This window comes from Octopus sinensis, linkage group LG3 (genome assembly GCF_006345805.1).
Source record: "Octopus sinensis linkage group LG3, ASM634580v1, whole genome shotgun sequence".
Lineage (NCBI taxonomy): Eukaryota > Metazoa > Mollusca > Cephalopoda > Octopoda > Octopodidae > Octopus > Octopus sinensis.
Genome location: NC_042999.1, coordinates 113,897,172 through 113,917,182, shown reverse-complemented (window position 1 = coordinate 113,917,182; position 20,011 = coordinate 113,897,172). Strand labels below are relative to the sequence as shown.

The following is a 20,011-nucleotide window of genomic DNA, read 5'->3' as shown; positions in this document are numbered from 1 at the left end:
GTTGTTCATTAGACCATTAGGTTGTATGGATGCAAACAGACTAAGAGGTTGTCAGTCTGTGAGAGACAAAACTCAAGCACAATTATGCACGTACTTGTATGTGTGTGTGCAGAGAGAGTGACAGAGAGAAAATGAATTTCCAGGCAGTTTCCATCTACCAAATAAACTAACTCAATCTTGTTTGTCCTGGGGTTATAGTAGAAGACACTTGCTTAAATTGTCTGAAGTGAAAGCCATGTGACTGCGAAGCAAACTTCTTTCTTGTTCAGCCAAACCCATTTATATATTTATATATCCAAGTATTTTTACTATCATCGATGGTGTTCTAACTTTTTTTTTTTTTAGTGTTCCATTTCTGTTTGCGTTCATGTGTATGTTTGCAGGTGAATTTTAAGTTTGAGTATTTGTTTAATATATATCATCATAATCATCATCATTTTTTGCATCTCTTTTTCCCCATGTTAACATGTGTTGGAAGAGACTTGTTAAAGTGACATTTTCTACTGTCTGATACTCCTGTTGTCAACTCTCATTGTTTCCTAGGTAATTATTTCCTTGTCCTTTTGTATGAAAACTCTCTGAGTTACCTAACACACTTTTATGGCAAATGCCACCACCACCATCATTATCATAATCATCATATAAGCAGTTGCATTGTTTCATGCTGAGTATGTAGATGAAATGCAAATTTGGAAGGCATGGTTGTGTGGTAGAAGTATCCTTGCTAAGGCAGTGAGCTGGCAAAAACGTTAGCATGGCAGGCGAAATGCTTAGCAATATTTCGTCTGTCTCTGCGTTCTGAGTTCAAATTCCACCAAGGTCGACTTTGCCTTTCATCCTTTCAGGGTTGATTAAATAAGTACCAGTTACGCACTGGGGTTGATATAATCGACTTAATCCGTTTGTCTGTCCTTGTTTTTCCTCTCTGTGTTTAGCCCCTTGTGGGTAGTAAAGAAATAGGTATTTCGTCTGCTGCTATGTTCTGAGTTCAAATTCCGCCTAGGTCGACTTTGCCTTTCATCCCTTTCAGGGTCGATTAAATAAGTATCAGTTATGCACTGGGGTCGATATAATCGACTTGATCCGTTTGTCTGTCCTTGTTTGTCCCCTCTGTGTGTAGCCCCTTGTGGGCAGTAAAGAAATAAGAAGTGTCCTTGCTAGCTACATGGTTCATGGTTCTAGCCCTGGGCCAACCAATGCTTTGTGAATGAATTTGGTAGATGGAAACTGAAAGAAACCCATTGAGTGACAACTGCTGTTGGTTTTTGTCCTCATAAAGTTTCAGGTTTCAAAAATTAATAGGTACCATTGAGCAGGACTGGACTTGAAACCATGCAATGTGAAAGTAAACAAATTAACAACACAGTATTCATTGGTTCAGTCAAGTGAATTAATCAGGCTTGTTGAATTAACATGAGAGTGGCTGAGTATTCCAGAGACACTTTTACTCTTATTGTAATTCTCAGATGAAATTAGTGTTTCATAATATGACATGGGTGAACTTGAGAATTACAGCTACTGTCCACCCACCAGGCTTCCAACGACCCAGTCTCAGACATGGCTGTGTGCTTAAGTAGTTTGCTTTGCAACCACATAATTTCTGGTTAAGTTCCACTGTGCAACACCTTGGGTTAGTGCCTTCTACTATAGCACTGGTTCAACCATTTTATAAGTTAATTTAGAATTTAGTAGATGGATATTGTGTGGAAGCCTGTTGTGTGTATGTTTTCTATATTTCCGTATCTTTATATTTGTATAATTTTGCCATTTCTTTTTGGGATACATTGTGTGTTGGGAGTGATATGTCACTTAGAAAGTATTTCTCTTCCTGGTGGTTCTTGGGAACACTATCTGGTTGATTAGCCTTGATCTCTCTTTTTGTGTATAGTGATATATTTCAGAGTATGGTTGCTATGGTATTTTTGGAGACCTTTTCTGATGTATGCTTATATCATCTCTTCTTTCTTTGTATTTCAGAGTGCTGGCATAACTTATAGTATCTATAAACCCAAGCTCTGTTTTTGTCTTTGTGAATGTATGCTTTTTTTGGCCCAGATTGAGCAGCCTGAGATAATGTAGTCAATTGTTTCTCCTTCATTTCCACTTATTTTGCATTTATTGTATTATATTTTATGGACTTTTGGTGACTTCTGGTAGGGAGTCTTTGATTCCTTGTCACAGTCAAAACGACTTAAGTCTCTGTTTTAAGTCCTTCACTTCTCAGCAAGAGCTAGGATATTTCCTTGTCTTCCATTCTGTTTGGATTTTGCCTGTATAGTTGGGGATTTCTTTGCCATCTCTTCAACATGGCATTCTGTAGTACCATTCTTTAGCAAGATTTTAGCTGTGTCATGATTTCACTTGTTTTTTTATTCACCATAACTAAAGATCATGGCAGCCACTGTTTCAGTTTCTTTGAATACAGAAAACATTTTATATTTTGATCAAATTTTGTATCATTTTGTGTTAATTTTCTATGGTTCTGTATTAGGTATTGTTGTAGCACTTTGGTAAATATTTTGTAACTAGCTGACCATGTGCTGTCAATAATGACTGCTAATTGTAGTATTTTACATATAAATAAAGTACATAATAATCACACATACAAACACTGACATACTTCCTTTGTATACATACACACATACTTACACAGAGTTGAAATGCTGATTTTTTTTTCAGACCTTCCTTCCTTATCTATCACCCCTTCCTTTCTTTCACTCCCTCTCAGTTAGGCCTATTACTTACACTACTTCTCCTTCACTGAATCGCTATTTTCTCTCCTCCTCCGTATCCGGCATGATTCTGGACAAATATATATATATATACACATACACACACACAAATATATAAAGTCACTACATTCATTATTATATTAGGAGATAGTTTTCTACTTGCATAAGTTTCTTATCTTGTATTTGGGTTGAATTGTGTGTTCTAAATGTGGTTTTATTTTTGTTTTTGTTTTTCTATCAGTAAGTTATGAGGTGGTATCAAAAAGTACCCTGACTAATTCTGTAGCCAACAGATGGCAGCAAACTGTTGTATGTACAATGAGAGCTAACAGGGATGTTCAGAACGCAGTGTGCCAAGTGACATCCCTGTGTTTATTTGGCAAGTTGTGAAATTTATGCTTTTGTGATCACATGTATGCTGTAGTCATGGACAGGAACAAAGAGCCAGTGTGAAATTTTGTGTTAAACTTGGGAGCTCTACTACACAGGCATGCTTTGGCAAGCTTCCAGCAATGGACAGTGGGTCATATACAATGTTTTGAGTGGCATGGATACTTCAAAAGCAGAGGAAGGTCTCTAGAAGATGATGAGTGATCTGGCAGACACGTCACGAGTGTCAACCCCGGAAATGTGGTATTTTAGCATTGAGAATTCATCCCCCCAGGGCCAGACCGTCAATTTAGAGTTCTATTGCAATGTTTTGAAGTGTTTGAGGGAAGACATTTGGTGAAAGCAACTGGGTCTGTGAAGCACTATAGAATCGGATTATTCATGATGATAATGTATCTGTTACCGAGCTCTCCAACAACATGGCATCATTTCCGCATCTGCCCTATTTGCCAGATTTAGCACCTGTGGACTTCAGTCTCTCTCCCAAGATGAAAATGCAGTTCAAAAGTCATCATTTTAACACTGTTGTCAAGATCCAGAGTGAACCACAGAAGGTCCTTGACTTGTTTATGGAAAGCGACTTTCAGGCTGGATTCCAAAAGTGGCAAGAACACTGGGACCAGAGTATTGGTATGCAAGGTCATTATTTTGAAGGAGATGATGTTAAAACTTAAGTAAATAACTAGTCTGAGAATCTTTTGATGCCACCTCATAGTAACTTATTCTTGGAGTAGCATGAATAGTGATACCTATTAATTTATTTGTTGCATTTATTTCTATACTAAGTATTAATCCAATATGGCTTTAATAATTCTTAATTGTTAAGTATTTTTTTATGTCTCTGTTTGGTTTAATTCTCTTTTCTCAGTTTCTTTATCTAGTTTGTCATTGATGTTTTTAATTAATTTTCCTTTCTCTAAGATCACCTTCACATTTTTCTGAGCTGAATCTCATATTGATTTCTTTGGTAAATCTGTGTACTATCTGCAGTAGTGTTTCTGCTTGTTTATCTTTTGCAGCATACAATTTGAGATCATCCATATACAAATATGTCTTACCATAGCTTTTGTTTCCAAATCCTGATCTATTTAGCATGTCAGTTAAAACCCATGACAACAGTTTTTTTTTTTTTTTTTGAACAGCTAAGTTGCATTGATGGTAATCATCTCAGCTGAGATCAGCAATTAACGCATGACAGTGATTCAGCATATATTTATATCAACCACTTTAACCAGTTTATGGTGGTATTTCATTTGATTGCCTGCATATGGCAATGGTAATCACACCGATTGAGGTCAGTACTCAATGCAAGATAACGTTTGACATATTTACATCAACAGCTTTAGTGCAAGTACTGTTTATTTACCGAAACAATATCCCTGTGCAGGATGCTTATGCAGTATTATTCCTGAATAAGATCACTCGGCAGCACAAATCAGATCAACTTCATGTATTTACAATCACATGAATTAAAAAATTGCCTTTATTGTGGTAGAGTTCAAAACAGGACACACAGTGGCATATCACATTGTGAACAATGGTATCTAGTTTCCTTACGTTTCCCTTTTGCTTTACATACTGTGCATCTCTTTGAAGCATTTGTCTTCTTGGTGGTGGGGGGTAACAGTCATGGAAAATGTCCACTTCCCTTCACCATGCGGTGAGGAGAGAGACTGGTGTGGTAACATCCATGCGTTCTGTACTTTGGCAGGTCTGATGCTTCTATCATTTCACAGAACAATAGATTTCTGAATGTCAATCTATCCCCTACATCATCAAGCATCTGCCAAATGAATTGTGAGTTTATGACATACATGTCAACTATATACTAGAACATTTTTTTGTACCATTTCACAAATTTTCTAACTGATTTGTGTGTCATCACCAGCTGATCTGAGTGATCGACCCTGCCGATCCCTTCATTGTATGAAACAGCTACACTTGGTTTCATTATGGCATTACCATCTGCATCTTGTTTTCTAGTCTCCTTCATGCTTACAAAATGCATTGTGGATAACATGCAGACGTTTTTCTTGTCATGCCACACTAGAGCGAGAATGCCACTATTGGTGCATTGGTACACTGTTTCCCTTCTCGAAGTTTTATCTTGTGAAGATCAGGTGGCATGTTTTTTTCTGTGCATCCTTACAGTCCCACTTGCCTGTAGGTGCAGGAAGAGGTCTGGACTGGAAAACCAGTTGTCCATATAAATATTGTAGCCTTCGTCAGACAAGTTTTCATTCAGTGATAACACATCAGTTGACGCTAGTGTAGATGCTGGAAGATCCAATCTGTCCTGACCAGTGTAGATTTTGTAATTCCATGTATACACACAGGCTCTGCCAGTTGACAAGCATACTTTATAAACCTTGACTCCAAAGCGAGCACGTTTGGTTTGGGTTGTATTGTTTGAATCAGAGCCTTCCTTTGAATTTCCACAAACTCCTGTCTGTACAAATGTCCTATGTGAGGACATACACTGTTGTGAAATTTTCAGCCACTATGTGAGGACATACACTGTTGTGAAATTTTCAGCCACTATGTGAGGACATACACTGTTGTGAAAAATTCAGCCAATGATAGGATGTATTTTGAGCAGCCTGTCATCCTGGTTCTTGCCTGAGTTGAAATGTAGATTTTGACGAAGTGCCAAAAATTGACCACATGGCATTGTTTCCAGAAAGAAAATGGTCAACTTGGCTGGATCCCAATTCCAATATGATGCCAGGAATGGTTTCTTCACGATACCCATCAGTATCAGCAGGGCAAGCAGAATTTTGATTTTGTTCCCTATGATTGGAAACCAATCACCACCATGCCTGGGTCTGACATGCTGAAGATGGATTTCAGCACAGTCATTCATTTCATTTGCTATATATTGGAATATTTCATCCATCAAAAACTCATGAAAGATTTCCAGTGGTGAACTTCCATATTCAAGGTTTGCTTTTATGCCAGGTGTACCAATAAACCCATGCTGTCAGATGAAATTATCTCTCGCTTGCCACACGACATTCACTGCTGCCTGCCTGTACCTTTGATTCACTGGAATATCATCATTGCTATCGGAATCATCTGATTCTGAACTAGGAAGATGCTAACTCTCTGAGTCATCATCTGAACTGGAAGAAACAATTGGTGAGGTGGTGGAGCTTGGTGTAGCTTGGTGCAACAACTGTAAATTCGATGAAACAGTTCGCCTTGACAAAGTTGATGGACCTGGAGTGGTAGGACACGATGCCTGTAAATTCAATGAAACTGGATGCAATGACAAAGTTGACAGAACCGGTGTGGCAGGACCAGCCTCTCAGGTTGCAAATATTTACAATAAAACATTTAATCAGCAAATAAAACATTTAAGTTAGCAAGTGGACGGTACTTAGGTGGCATATAATTACATTGACCGATTTAAAGCATGAACATTGCATGCATAAATTTACGTCAAGCATTTTAAAAAGAGTTAAAGGCATCATTGATGGGTAGAAAAGGAATGGAGAGAAGGGGATCTCTTTAGAAGCAGAAGTAGTGGGGGAGCATCATATCCATGTGTTGAAAGGAATTCTTAGGGGTTTGGATAATTCACTTAGGAAATGTAGGTGGTTCGTTCAACATCTTTAAACAATCCTTATTCAGGGATCTTTTGAGCGGGATGGGCTACTTGACCAGAAGAAAATTCTAACTGGGCCCTACCTGCAAGGTCATGCGCTATTTATCTTGATATGAGATCACCATGTCACACACATATGGTTGTGATGCATATGCCTGGTGTATGTACCCTTATCAGACGGGTAGTCATGATGGGTATACTGGGCTTTGTATATTTTACCCCAGTGCCACTTTGATGGCATGCACTGCTCTCTCACTCAATAATAATAAAAATAATAATAGTAATAATAATATTAATCCTTTCTACCACAGGTACAATGCCTGAAATTTTCAGGGTAGGGTAAGTTGATTACATTGACCCCAGTGTGTAACTTGTACTTATTTCATCCTGAAAGGATGAAAAGTCAAGTTAAACTCAGCAGAATTTGAACTCAGAATGTAAAGATGGGACAAAATGGTGCTAAACATTTTGCCTGACATGCTAAGAATTCTGCTAGCTTGCCACCTTAATAATAATAATAATAATAATAATCCTTTCCATGTGTGTGTGTAAAATGGGTTTCTTTCAGTTTCTGTCTACCAAATCCACTCACAAGGCTTTGGTTAGCCTGTGGCTATAGTAGAAGATACTTGTCCACAGTGCAACACAGTGACGGAGCCCAGCGCCATGTGGTTGAAAAGCAAACTTTTTTTTTTTGTATTTTAATTTTTCATTTTATGATTTTGTGGCAGTAACTTTTTGATAAAGTTAATTCAATCAATGACCTAGTTTTGGAACCAATTAATTTCATAGAGGTGATTAAAAGAGAAAAGGTGGAAATCAGCAAAGGTGTAAAAATTTGTTTTGCTGCATCTAACATTTGTAAATTGCAGTAATCTCTGTATATTTATTTATATGATATTCAGCAGTTACATTTTGTGGTGTGCTTGTTGCTCCTTTCTCTTTACATTGCAAAAGTATTTCGAAAAGACATGAATATTACATCTTCAATCTCCCTTTCATAACCCTTTTGCATTCAGATTACTTTGTCAAATGTAATGCTTATTCATTGACATTTAAAAAAATTTATCATGTGTGCAGGCATAGCTGTGTGGTAAGAATCTTACTTCTCAGCCACATGGTTCTGGGTTTAGTCCCACTACATGGCACCTTGGGCAAGTGTCTGCTACTATAGCCTCTGTTAACCAAAGCCCTATGAGTAGATTTAGTTGACAGAAACTTAAAGAAGCCTATATATATATGTGTGTGTGTGTGTGTGTCTGCGTTTATCTCCCCACCTTCGCTTGACAATTGATGTTGGGTGTGTTTATGTCCCTGTAACTTAGCAGTTTGGCAAAAGAGTCTGATAGAATAAGTACTAGGCTTACAAAGAATAAGTCCTGGGGTTGATTTCTTTCACTAAAAACCATTTAAGGAGGTGCTCCCACATGACCACAGTCAAATGACTGAAGGAAATAAAAGAATACAACCGTATAGGTTTGAGATTTCAAAGATGTGATTATTTTTAGAATGTCATTACAGGCTAGGTGTGAGAGACCAGATCTGGCCAGTTTCAACATAAAGTGGATGTAATATTTGGGCAGGCTAATGCCACTAAAGGGTTAAAATAAAATCCTTGATCAGTTTTCATGAAAAAAAACCCCCCAAAAAAACCCCCTCTAAGCTTGCAAGAAAGTAAACCTAACCAGAAATGTAGCTTTTTACATATGTCCAACCAACTCATAAATCTCTCTGCCAGTACGTAATTCATCAGTAGAAGTTACAAGTGGTGTGGAGGTGAAGCTAATAAACAATTATAGCAATAAGCAAAAAAAAATTTTTATGATTATAATTCAATTTATATAGTTGTGCATCTATTGTGTGTGTGTGTGTGTGTGTATATACACATATACATGGAAATTTAGAATTGATTATAAAATGTAGGCCAAAATTACTTAATATATTTGCTTTTATCTTATTGATATCAAATAGAAATAAAGAGATGTGTTTTTCTGTATTTCATTCAATAATTCTTGTCTTCACTTTTTAAATATTCACTTAAGAGATGGAAGAAATATTAGCCTTTCAGTGTTCTAATTGAAATTGAGTATGTCTATGTATATATGTGTGTGTGTATATATATATATATATTTACTGTTGAGCTAGTATTGTACAAGAAACATAGCAAACACTTTCTATTAATTCTATGAAGATAGGAATGTTAACTTGTTTGTGACAGATACAAATTGATTTTGAAAAGTGGGAAACACACATGCATGTGCGCATACATTTGCATGTGAAAAAAAAAAACATAATACCCAGAGTTGCTGTTAGTGAGGAGAAAGTTATAGTATAAAATGTTCAGTAAAAAATTTAGTGTGCAGTAGGTGTCTATCAGGGTTCTCCAGTTTTTGGCACAGTATGTTGTTTAAAGTTTTCATGCAAAGTGTACCAGTAATATTTTTGTTTAAAGGGGAAGAGTTCAAGACTGACATTTTTGGGAACATTTGTATGCTTGCTAGCTGGTTCTGATAGCCAAATCAGTTACAGTATCAGAGGAAAGATTCCAAACCTGATGAGTGCAGAGCCTAGAATCTAGTAGTATGAAAGTAAAGCCTGGCAAAGACAAAAGTCTCAACCAGAAAGAATATAGATCGCCTCTGCCATTTGGAAAAGGACTTTGCTTGAAGTGTAAAATAGGTCTTGATAGGATTTCTATACAGTTTGTCCAATGTAAATTGTGTTATAAACCCAAGAGATGCAATAGGATCACATGTAGGCTGATAGAGATGGAGTCCCTATTCAGCAGGTACACAATGGTAGTTAGCAATGAGAACATTCATGAAATTATTTGAAACTTCCAGAAAGCTCTTTAGAAGCAGTAGTTTGTTTTCTAGGTGACCTAATCATTTATTGGGGTGGATATTTTGAAAATATGGTAAGGGTGGAAAAAGTTCAGGAAGCTATAACATCTACTGACAACAAAGGAATTCTCTCTTTGAGCAAAATTTGTGTAATATGTGTATGAAATGTACTACTGAATAATTGCAAAATATGGGCAATGAATGCAGAAGATGTGTGAAGTGTAGGAAGTAATTTATGTGATCATGGTCTCCTTGTTTGTGTGCATAAATGATAGAGGTCAAATGAGCTGAGTGGAAAATTGAGTATAAAATGAAACAATCAGCTGTGGTGTGCACTGGAATGATGTGTGAAGTTTATGAATTTTTATATTTGTGCAAAGATGTACCAAACTATATAAGTGAAAGGAATTTGTGGCAGAAGGCATGAGAAGTAGAGATAGCTTATCTCAGAATGCTGAACCTCATGAAGGAGATGACGATGATGAAGATTATGGTGATGATGACCGCTATGAGCCCACAAGTAATAGGGAGATGCTGTGTTGCATCAAAAGAAATGGATATATAATAATGTTGATGTTGGTGATACATGTGGAGAGCCATATAGGCCAAAGCAAGGAATTCCTACAAATGTTGATTATTCTCAACAATCAGTAAGGCAAGTAACCTCTCTTTGCTGTCAATTTGCAAACAACATTTGAGAGTTGAGTCATCCAGCTATACTAAATTCAACACTGATTCAGCTTTCATAAAATTTACTGGAGGTTGAGCCTTCTGTTTCTGCTGGATTTGCTGGAGAGGAAATGATTCGATTTCAACCTTCTATTGCAATCAGCAGAAACAGGAGACAAAACTAACAAAAGAGTTTCTACAGTTTCACCTGACCTGCTCTAAATAGTAGCCAAATCCCCCTTAAATTATTCTTGCTGTCTTATGAAATAGTAGGTTATATTAGATCATGTTTTAGACTATTTGAATAACTGTTGAGATCCTTGGTCTACACTGGTGCTAAATTTTTCTTATTTGGATAATTTGATGACATTTAGGATATTTCACTTCACTTTTTCTCTTTTGTTATACATATTTATCCCTAAATTTATTGATGTTTTAGTGTGCTTTATGAAAAAATTTTGCTTTTCTTTATGTAAAGAGTATTTTAATATGTAATTAGAGCGAAAATTGTTCAACATCTAAATTTGCTAAAAACATTTCATTTTTATTTAGTGACTCCATTTTTACTATATAACTTGTCGACATATAGTTGTGGTTCTGAAAGGCTATACACTAGTGTACTTGCAAGGTGTATCACGATGTGCTGCAAAATGATAAAAAATATAATTTAAGATGATAAAAAATTTAACACTAATGCTTGAGTGTCTTGAAAAATGTGTTATTCGTAATTTAGTTATACATAGGTATAAAAGAAGATAAGCAATAGTCTTCAGTGCTTCCTTTTTTTGAATTTTTCAGCATAGTATTTTTTAAAAACCTTCATGCAAAGTGTGCCAGAAATGTTTTTGTTTGATCTCCAGTATGTCGCAATGTCAAAAAGATTGGCAAGTACTGATATATATATATATATATATATATAGTAACCTCACAGTCACTATATTTTATATTCTGTCAATAAACTACTATTTCAAGCGTAGGAATCTCAAATATCTCACTGTAGCTCAGTTTCTTACTGTTGGTTACTGATAGATATCATTAACCATAATCATACTACCCTTGCCTGAAACACAGCAAACTAATGTCAACCTATTTAAACTGAAATTTCAAGTCTGAAATCAGATTATATATGAATAAATAAACAAAATTAATTTAAATATAACAAAGCCAAGCCATGGACAAAATTAGAATGTAAACTAATTTTTTCTATTTTTTTGATGTACAGAGAAAAAAAGGGGGAGAGTTTCCTGATAGGCTATATTTTTTTAATTGCTCCTCAGAGATAAACCTAGTTTACGTTCTCAATCAATAGAATAGAAATATTCAGCTACTAGATTTTTTTTTTATTACAAATTCATAAGAAGTAATGAAAACTGATCTCTGAATGCTAAACCTCATGAAGATGATGATGGTGATGATGATTATAATCCACAACTAATAGTGAGATGTTGTGTTGCATCCAAGCTATGCAAGTATGGGGGAAAAAAATGGACATAAAATAATGTTGATGTAAACACATTACTTCTATGTTTTTGATGTACAGAAAAAAAAGAGGGTAGAGTCTTCTAATAGACCATTTCATATTTTTTTTTAATTGCTCCTCTAAAGCAAACCTAGTTTAATTTCTTAATCAATAGAATGGAATATTCAGCTACTATATAGCTGTATAGCAATCTCAATAGTGCTGGTGTTATAAAAAAAAAAAGGATGCAGTACATGGTGTGAAGTGGTTGGCGTTATGAAGGGCATCCAGCCCTAGAAACCATGCCAGAGCAGACATTGGTACACAATACTGCCCTTGAACACATGGAGGAAATCTATCCACGTGTGTTGTGAGTTATTTTGTATGTGAAAATTGAAAAGAAAACTGTTAAAAATTGTCAAAAAATTGAATCGCGCGAGGCGTTTGCCGCTACGTGTTTGAACCTTTTATAGAGGTGTGTCGACCCTCAGTCATGGAGACTTACGCGGGGGTCGCCACAACAAAAAGTGACGAGTCTCTTAGAATAAAAGAAGTGTTCTTTAGAAAAGAACAATTGAAGGAATACGAGAAGTTCGTCAAAAGGGAGGGTGACAGCGTGAAGCTGGTCCCGCCTGTGGAAACAATAGAAGAAAAAATAACAAGACGATAACGTATAGAACGCAAGATAGAAACACGAGAAAACTGGTGAGAGTGACGATTGAAGAAATAGAGAAATGTCTGGGGGACATCATGAAAAAAGCGACTTTTGTAGACAGAGGAAAGAAATATGGTACGGTGGAGGTGAGATGCGCAACAAAGGAAGTGGCGGCCTCATTGGCTTCCACTGTCCTGAAAGCGGAAAATTTCACCATGTGGCCGACGTATAAAGGAAGACGAGGGGTACGGGTAAGAGTCCCAAGGTGCCCCCAGATATTAAAACAGAAATGCTGGTAACAGCCATTTTGGGGCAGCAAAAGAGGAAGTAGAAATAGGGTCAATTAAGGAGACAAACGTTGTAATTGGAAGGGATTCGGAGTAGAGTTGTGGCTGATGGCCACAATGGAAGACATCGAAAGATTTCCCTCCAAAGAAATAGAAAACGAGAAAACAATTAGTGTAATAGTGGAAGGCAGAAAACCGAATTGCTACCTGTGCGGATCAAGAGGGCACATAAAAAAGGAATGTCCGCTGTATGAATTCACAGCGGAGCAAAAAGAGACAAAAGTGGAGAAGAAAACGAACAACGAAGGAAAGAACAGCGAAAACAAGGAAAAGGAAATAACGGAGAAACAACAAGAGAAGGAAGTAACAGCGCACTGAAGGAAAATAAACACAGGGAAGAAGATAGTAGAAAAGGAGCAAAATTCACAGGGTGCAGAAGTAGTGGAGAAGGAGCCAAGGCAGAAGCAAGAGAAAGAAAAGGAAAGTACATTAAAGGAAAGAGAAAAAGCAGGAAAAGAACAAGAGAAGGAACAGAACCAAGAGAAAGGAAAAGATGGTATGCAAAAAGGAAAGAAACAACAGGAAAGGAACTTAAGGCACAGGTAGAGAGACGGCAGACAAAGAGCCAAAAAGACAAGAGAAGAAAAAGAAAGAAGAGAAGCAAAAAGAGAGAAAGAGAGAAACCGAGGGAGGAGAAAAAGAGGAAGTAAGTCCTAAGAGAAAAACTAGAGAAACGTAGGTACGAATAGAAAATTCAAATACTATGGAACGTTGATCCATCACAGGCACTGTGAGGAGATGGAAGATTTAATAAACGTAACAAACGGATATACGTGGGTCAGGATGGGCACCGAATGGAAAGAAACAGGTGCACTCGTCCACGAGAACGACGCCGAAGCGTTCATCGAGGCAGCTGGCAAGAACGTGTCAAACACATATGAAATGCCGACTTACAAGGTGGCCTCGAACGATGGAAGTTTACTCAGATTTGGTAGACATAATGGAGTTATATAAAAGAAAAGGTATTGTGAAAACTTTAATTTGGAAATGATAAAAAGAACTTTAAATTCTGAAAAAAAAAAAAAGAAATGTTGAACTTTGTAAAACTTTTGAAATGTATGTTGAAAATGTATAAAATGTTTTATTTGGAAAATATTGTTGACGAATAAAAAACAAATGACGAAATGTAACCGCTCGATTTCGGGGATCGAGTGGGCATTACACCACATTGTACAAACTTCATAATTCATTATTCATTTTCCCGATTGTATTGTCCCATCTATGTAGCCCCTAGTGGGTAATAATAAAACAACAATACTGCCCTTGGATCTATTGGATCCTGTAAAACTGCCCAACTCATGCCAGTATGAAAGGAGGAAGTTAAATGATAATGATGATGATGATATTTAATGCTCAACACTGAAAAGCAGTCAAGAAAACATTCAGTGGTTCATCAGGAGACTCTGTTCTCCCCTTTTAACCCTGCACATCAAAAGCACAGGAGGAATGTGTTTACATTTTTATTTCACCCACAGTTTTTTAATTTACATCCTCATCATCATTTAATGTCTTCCTTCCATGAGGAGAGGGGAAGACAGCAAATGGTGAACCAGGGTAGGGGATAAGGGAGGTGGTAGGAAGATGGGTTGTGAGGGACAGATTTTGTGCAGAGCATTGGTCATGCCTCTATGGCTTCAATTTTACTGAACTGGAAGGGTTTTCCTCAGATACAGCAAATCACCTGTCATTGTGGGCCTTTAAAATCATCTCTGCTATGAAGCTCAACATCTGAAGACTATTTTTCATCACTTCATCCCTCAAACTATTAAGAGGTCCTCTAGACTCACTAGAAATAGCCACTCAAATTTCCCTTGGATTATGCCCTAGCATTTTGAAAAGAGAGAGGCAGATAAGATAATGCGATCCTAGATATACAATGCTTGAGGGAAGGGCAGAATAGTCAAAGTAGAATGTCTTTTGAATGTGGGTCTGCTTAGTTAAGGCTGACCTGGGACTAAACAACAATTATATTATACTAAACCTCTCTAAAAGCTTGATATATTGAAAATTAATTGAAACAGTCTTCTTAGCTATCAAAAATTGTCAAAGAGCTGATTGTGCATATGTTTAATTGATAAAGTGAACTAATAGCATTTTAGGCTTTAGCCATAAATTTCAGCATATATAATACAGAAACTATTATTCCATCTTAAATTTATCTTCCAGCTTATTGTCTATTTCTTTTTTTTAATCTATCTTTTAATTTATTTTGTATACCATTTCCCTCAGTATCTCACTGATCCTATTCTCAATTTGAAGGGTTTTTTTTTTTTTTTCCTTTTGTTAGTTACTAATTCCTTCATTCCTGCTTTTGTTGTTGTTTAGCTCCAGGTTGGCCATGATTGAACAGACTGCCGATTAAAAGCATTCCTGCCATGATGATCCCAAAGTTTTAGTGGCATATAGAGATAAATTATCCATTGTGTTCTCTTGCCTTTCCCATGATGGCAGGGTTTGTGTTAGAGGGGGGGGGGGAGATTTGGTTGCTATTTCTAACAGGTTAAGCAACTGTGCAGAGGATTCTTCACTGGTTTGTTGTTGGAGTGTCTATCTTTTATTGTTTACTTGTTTCAGTCATTAGACTGTGGCCATGCTGGGGCACAGGCTTGAAGGATTTTAGCTACATGAATCAGCCGGTATTTATTTTCTTTTTACGCCTGGTACTTATTCTATTGGTTCCTTTTGCTGAACACTAAGTTACAGGGATGTAAACACACCAGCACTGCTTGTCAAGTAGTGGTGGAGGGGACACACACACACACGTATACATGATGGACTTCTTTCTGTTTCTATCTATCAAATCTACTCACATGGCTTTGGTCAGCCCCAAAGTTATAGTAGAAGGCATTTGCCTAAGATGCCACACATTGGGACTGAACCTGGAGCCATATAGTTGTGGAGCAAATTTTTTACCACACAACCACACCTCCACGTATTTCTCCAACATCTTTTATTCGAAACCAATAACTCAATGATGAAATAAGTTTCCTTTCCTCTTTCAACTAAAAAGAACGTAAGTAGAATAGAAGTATACTTTTGAACGTGATAGCTATGGTTGTAGCAGTTTCATTAAAGACTACTTGCTGATGGTAGTTGCTACTGAGTAACAATAGCAGTCAGTTCTATTTCAGTTGTTGTGTAACATGGAGTTCTCTAATGAAATGTTTAGAAATAATCCTAGATCAAAAAATTGCATATATATGCTTTAGATGGAGAAACATGCTGTATTGGATTGTTAGATGTAGTGTTCAGATCTGACTTGAAGCCTCGTCACCATTTGTATTGTTATGATGTTAAGTTTTGGTCATGATAGCAATATTTATTAGGATAGATCTTTGGTCTACTGCAGAAATTAATGGCACAGCTATTTTGGTGTATATGTGTCTAGCCATTGAATAAAATGTAAAAGTCAGTGATTTTTATATAGCTGTCCTAAGTGCTTGTTGGTGATTAGTCATGCTGGTGATTAGTCACAGCCAAAGTCTAGCTTAAGCTAGACTTCGGTTTTGAGTTGTACATGATGTGTGTGTGTGACCATCATAATAAAGTCCACTTTTCGATCCTAGCATGAGTCGGATGGAATTCATCGAGACAGATTTTTCTATGTTCAAACACCCTTCCTGTTGGCAGCTCTCACTTGTCCCCAAGCAAGCTAATATTTCCCCCTGTGTCTGAACATGTTCCAAGGGAGACTGGAACAAGTGTTTGCTCATTTGCAACTATCTTGTGATATCACGAGAAAGAGCCACACACACACGCTCGCATGCACAAACTGACAGACAGATGGAGAGACAGACAATGAGCTTCTTTCAGTTTCCATCTACCAAATATGTTCACAAGGCTTTTGGTCTGCTTGAGGCTACAGTAGAAGGTACTTGCCTAAGATACCTTGCAGTGGGACTGAACCTGAAATCATGTGGTTAGGGAGTGAGTTTCTTAACCACGCAGTGCAGGCGTAGCTGTCTAGTTAGAAGTTCACTTCCCACCAATCATGTGATTTCAGAGTCAGTTCCATTGTTTGGCACCTTGTCTGGGGCAAGTGTCTTCTACTCTAGCTTTGGGATAACCAAAACCTTGTGAGTGGATTTGGTAAATAGAAACAGAAGGAAGCTTATTGTGTGTGCATGCGTTTGTATGTGTGTCTCCTTGTTTTGACTTTGCACAATGGTTGTAAATATGCATCATCTGCATACCAGCAGTGTATTTCATTTCTAGTCTTCCATGAAGATATGTCTCACCATGGGGGAAATATTATCTTGCTAGGAAACTGGCGAGGATTGACGACAGTAAGGGTATCTGGATGTAGAAAATCTTCCCCAATGGGTTCCATCTGACCCATGAAAGTGTTGAAAAATGGGTGTTAAAATGATGATGATGGTGATGATAGATAAAATCACCAGGAGTTTTTTTTAAGATAAGCTTTTAAATGAATTGATTTAATGGTATAGATAGTTAATCAGTTGGTGTATGGAGATTTAAAAGATTGTTATGCTGCAACAAAAAATTGATTTTCTTATCATGAAAGGACTGACTTTGTTGTTGAATATGTAGCATTGAGAACCCCACTGCTTGACTAAGACATCTCATATGTTGTTATTATTACTGAGTGTAATATATTATCTTCAGTCCATATTCTCTTTTAGTTATTGCCTGGTGTAATTCCAAGCCTCACGAATGGATTAACACAAATGAGTTGAGGAAACATCTGAGAATCAAAGACACTGACAAATAAATGTGTGGCATACACATGTAGTTTAGAATGTGGGGAAGAAATTTATGAGTTGATGGAAAATACTTGTAACAGTAAATATAAGTTTCTTAATATTTTTGGAGGACACTGCTTACTTTTAAATAGAGGATATATCTCCCTTCGGGTAGGATACCAGTTTATTACAGTCAGCTATATATTATCTGGCAGCTATTCTAGACAGCTAGATTAACAGAAGCAATCTGGAAAAAAATAGTTTGCCTAGAACACACCAAAATGTCTACAGCAAATGATTTGAACTCCTACCCTGTTAGTTCGTAGAGCACTTGCTTATCTAATCCATCCAGCTATCTCATCATTAGTGTGGTAGCAGCAGTAAACCAAAGAAAATATGCCTGATGATGATGATGATGCAGAGCTGTGTTGACTGGAGTTGACATGTTATGCTGCAGATTTATGCAACCCATGACAGCATGAGAGAAAAAAAATGATGAAGAGGATGAGGATAATTGTCTTATTTAATTTATAATTTTGTCAGATTCTGTCTTTTTGTTCTTCAACAAATCAATGTTCACTCTCATTTTTCTCCATTGCTGATATGACTTGTACTTCACTTGATAGGTTGTTACTTAAGCTGGGCTCTAATTCCCTGATCTCTTAATGTCCATGTCATTTAGAAAATGGCACTGGCAGGTTTGTTGGTTTATCTTATTTCATTGTTATTTGTTAAACTGTATTTAGTAAATGATATTTGCCAACTTTGGAGATTATGTCAGTTGTCCAGCAGTTGTGTGTGTCCATACACACACACACACACACAGAGTTTGTTTATAGTATTTAAACTATAGTGGTAGTTGCACACTATCTCTGCACAGCTCTGTGCAGTGGGTGGTATTGGGATTTCTTTGAAGAGTATTGTAAGAAGGATGATATTGTAAAATATCTCTGTACTGAATTATAGGATATCTCTGTAGAGCATTTTGTGGAGGGTGTTGTGTATCTCAGCACAGCATTGTGAGGTGAGAGAGGGAATATTGTGTGATCTATCTTTGGTGGTATTATCTTTGTAAGTGTCTTGTCTGTCCTCCCCACATGCTTGTAGGTTCTAGTGATGATTACAGTGGAAGCAAGCAAAGTGGGCTTTGTTGGAATGCTGTAGTTTCTGCTCTTTTGCACCTGTTTCTGGTGTTGTGTGTTCTAGCAAAATGTTTTGGTTCTATTGTTGCAATTTTTGTGTGATGTATTTTGTTGTCAAAATGGAAGAGATAGTAGTGTAGTAATGTTTCGGCATGCTGAAGAGGTAACCATAAGTATAACAAGTGACAAGGGCTGAGAATTGGATTTTGCTGCAGTAATAAAACATGCTTCTTGCATCTGCAGCCTTCATTTTGTGATTTATCTGCAATATGTGAAGTATGATGTTCTGTATTCTTTGTGGTCTGTTTACAGAAAGATTGGGACCACAGGTAAAACTGATATACTCCCAAATAAATTTAAGGTATTTCTTGTACACTAGTTTCAAAGTTTCTTTGTGCTGATCCTGTGTGAAATTGTAGGGAGTGTCTGGTTTCTCTGTGCAGGTTTTGCTTTGCCCCAGGTCAGTCTTGGTTGGGTAAATCTATGACCAAAGGTACTCCAACTACGAACAACCAACCCATTTTTATACCTTGGAATACATTGTTCAGTAGTCAGTTTTTAGGACAATAGTATGTGATTTGAGGGAATTAGGCTATTATTACCTATCAGAACAAGAAACCATACTAAGACCCCCTCATTGGTATATTTTTGCACTATACTGTGTAGTAGTGACAATATTTTGTACTGTCTCTGTGCAGCAATGTAGTGAATTGTGCAGTATTTCTGTACAGCAATTACTGACATTTCATCAGTTTTGATGACAAAGATTCCATTTGATCTTGCCAATGGAACAGCTTGCTTCTGAAATAAACGTCCATGTGGCTGAGCACTCCAAAGTCATGTGTACCCTTAACATAGTTCTCATAGAGATTCAGCATGACACAGAGTGTGACAAAGCTGGCTTTTTGAATTACATGCACTACTCATTTTTGCCAGCTGAGTGGACTGGAACAATGTAAAATAAAGTGTCTTGCTCAAGGACACAACATGTAGCTGAGAATCAAACTCATGATCATAAGTCGAATACCCCAACCACTAAGCCATGCAGCAATATGGACTTGCACTCACTCTTTACACCATGACATTAATGTGCAATTTCTGCAGAGTATTACTGTACATAGTGGCAGTTGTGCAATATCATTGTTATTGTTTAACATTTGCTTTCCATGCTGGCATGGGTTGGATGGTTTGACATGGAGCCGACTAGCAGAGAGCTGTCCAGACTCCAATTGTCTGTTGTGGCATGGTTTCTACTGCTGGATGCCCCTTCCTAACGTCAACCACTAAAAAGAGTGTGCTGGGTGCTTTTTACATGCCACTCCTCCAGTCACCTGTGTACCATCCATAATAATCTAGGCTTGTTCAATCTTTGGGTTTAGATGTCTTCCCTTTAACCTTTTAGGTTTTAGATCACTCTGTCAAATGTAATGTTTCACATTGTTTTGAATCAATCATGCATTATCT

General features: G+C 37.0%; 1 protein-coding gene across 1 annotated transcript in view; it reads left to right on the top strand.

Moving 5' to 3' along the window:
- LOC115209103 (F-box/LRR-repeat protein 20-like) overlaps positions 1-20,011 on the top strand; it is a 405,157-nt gene that overhangs the window by 156,956 nt on the left and 228,190 nt on the right. The window lies entirely within an intron of this gene.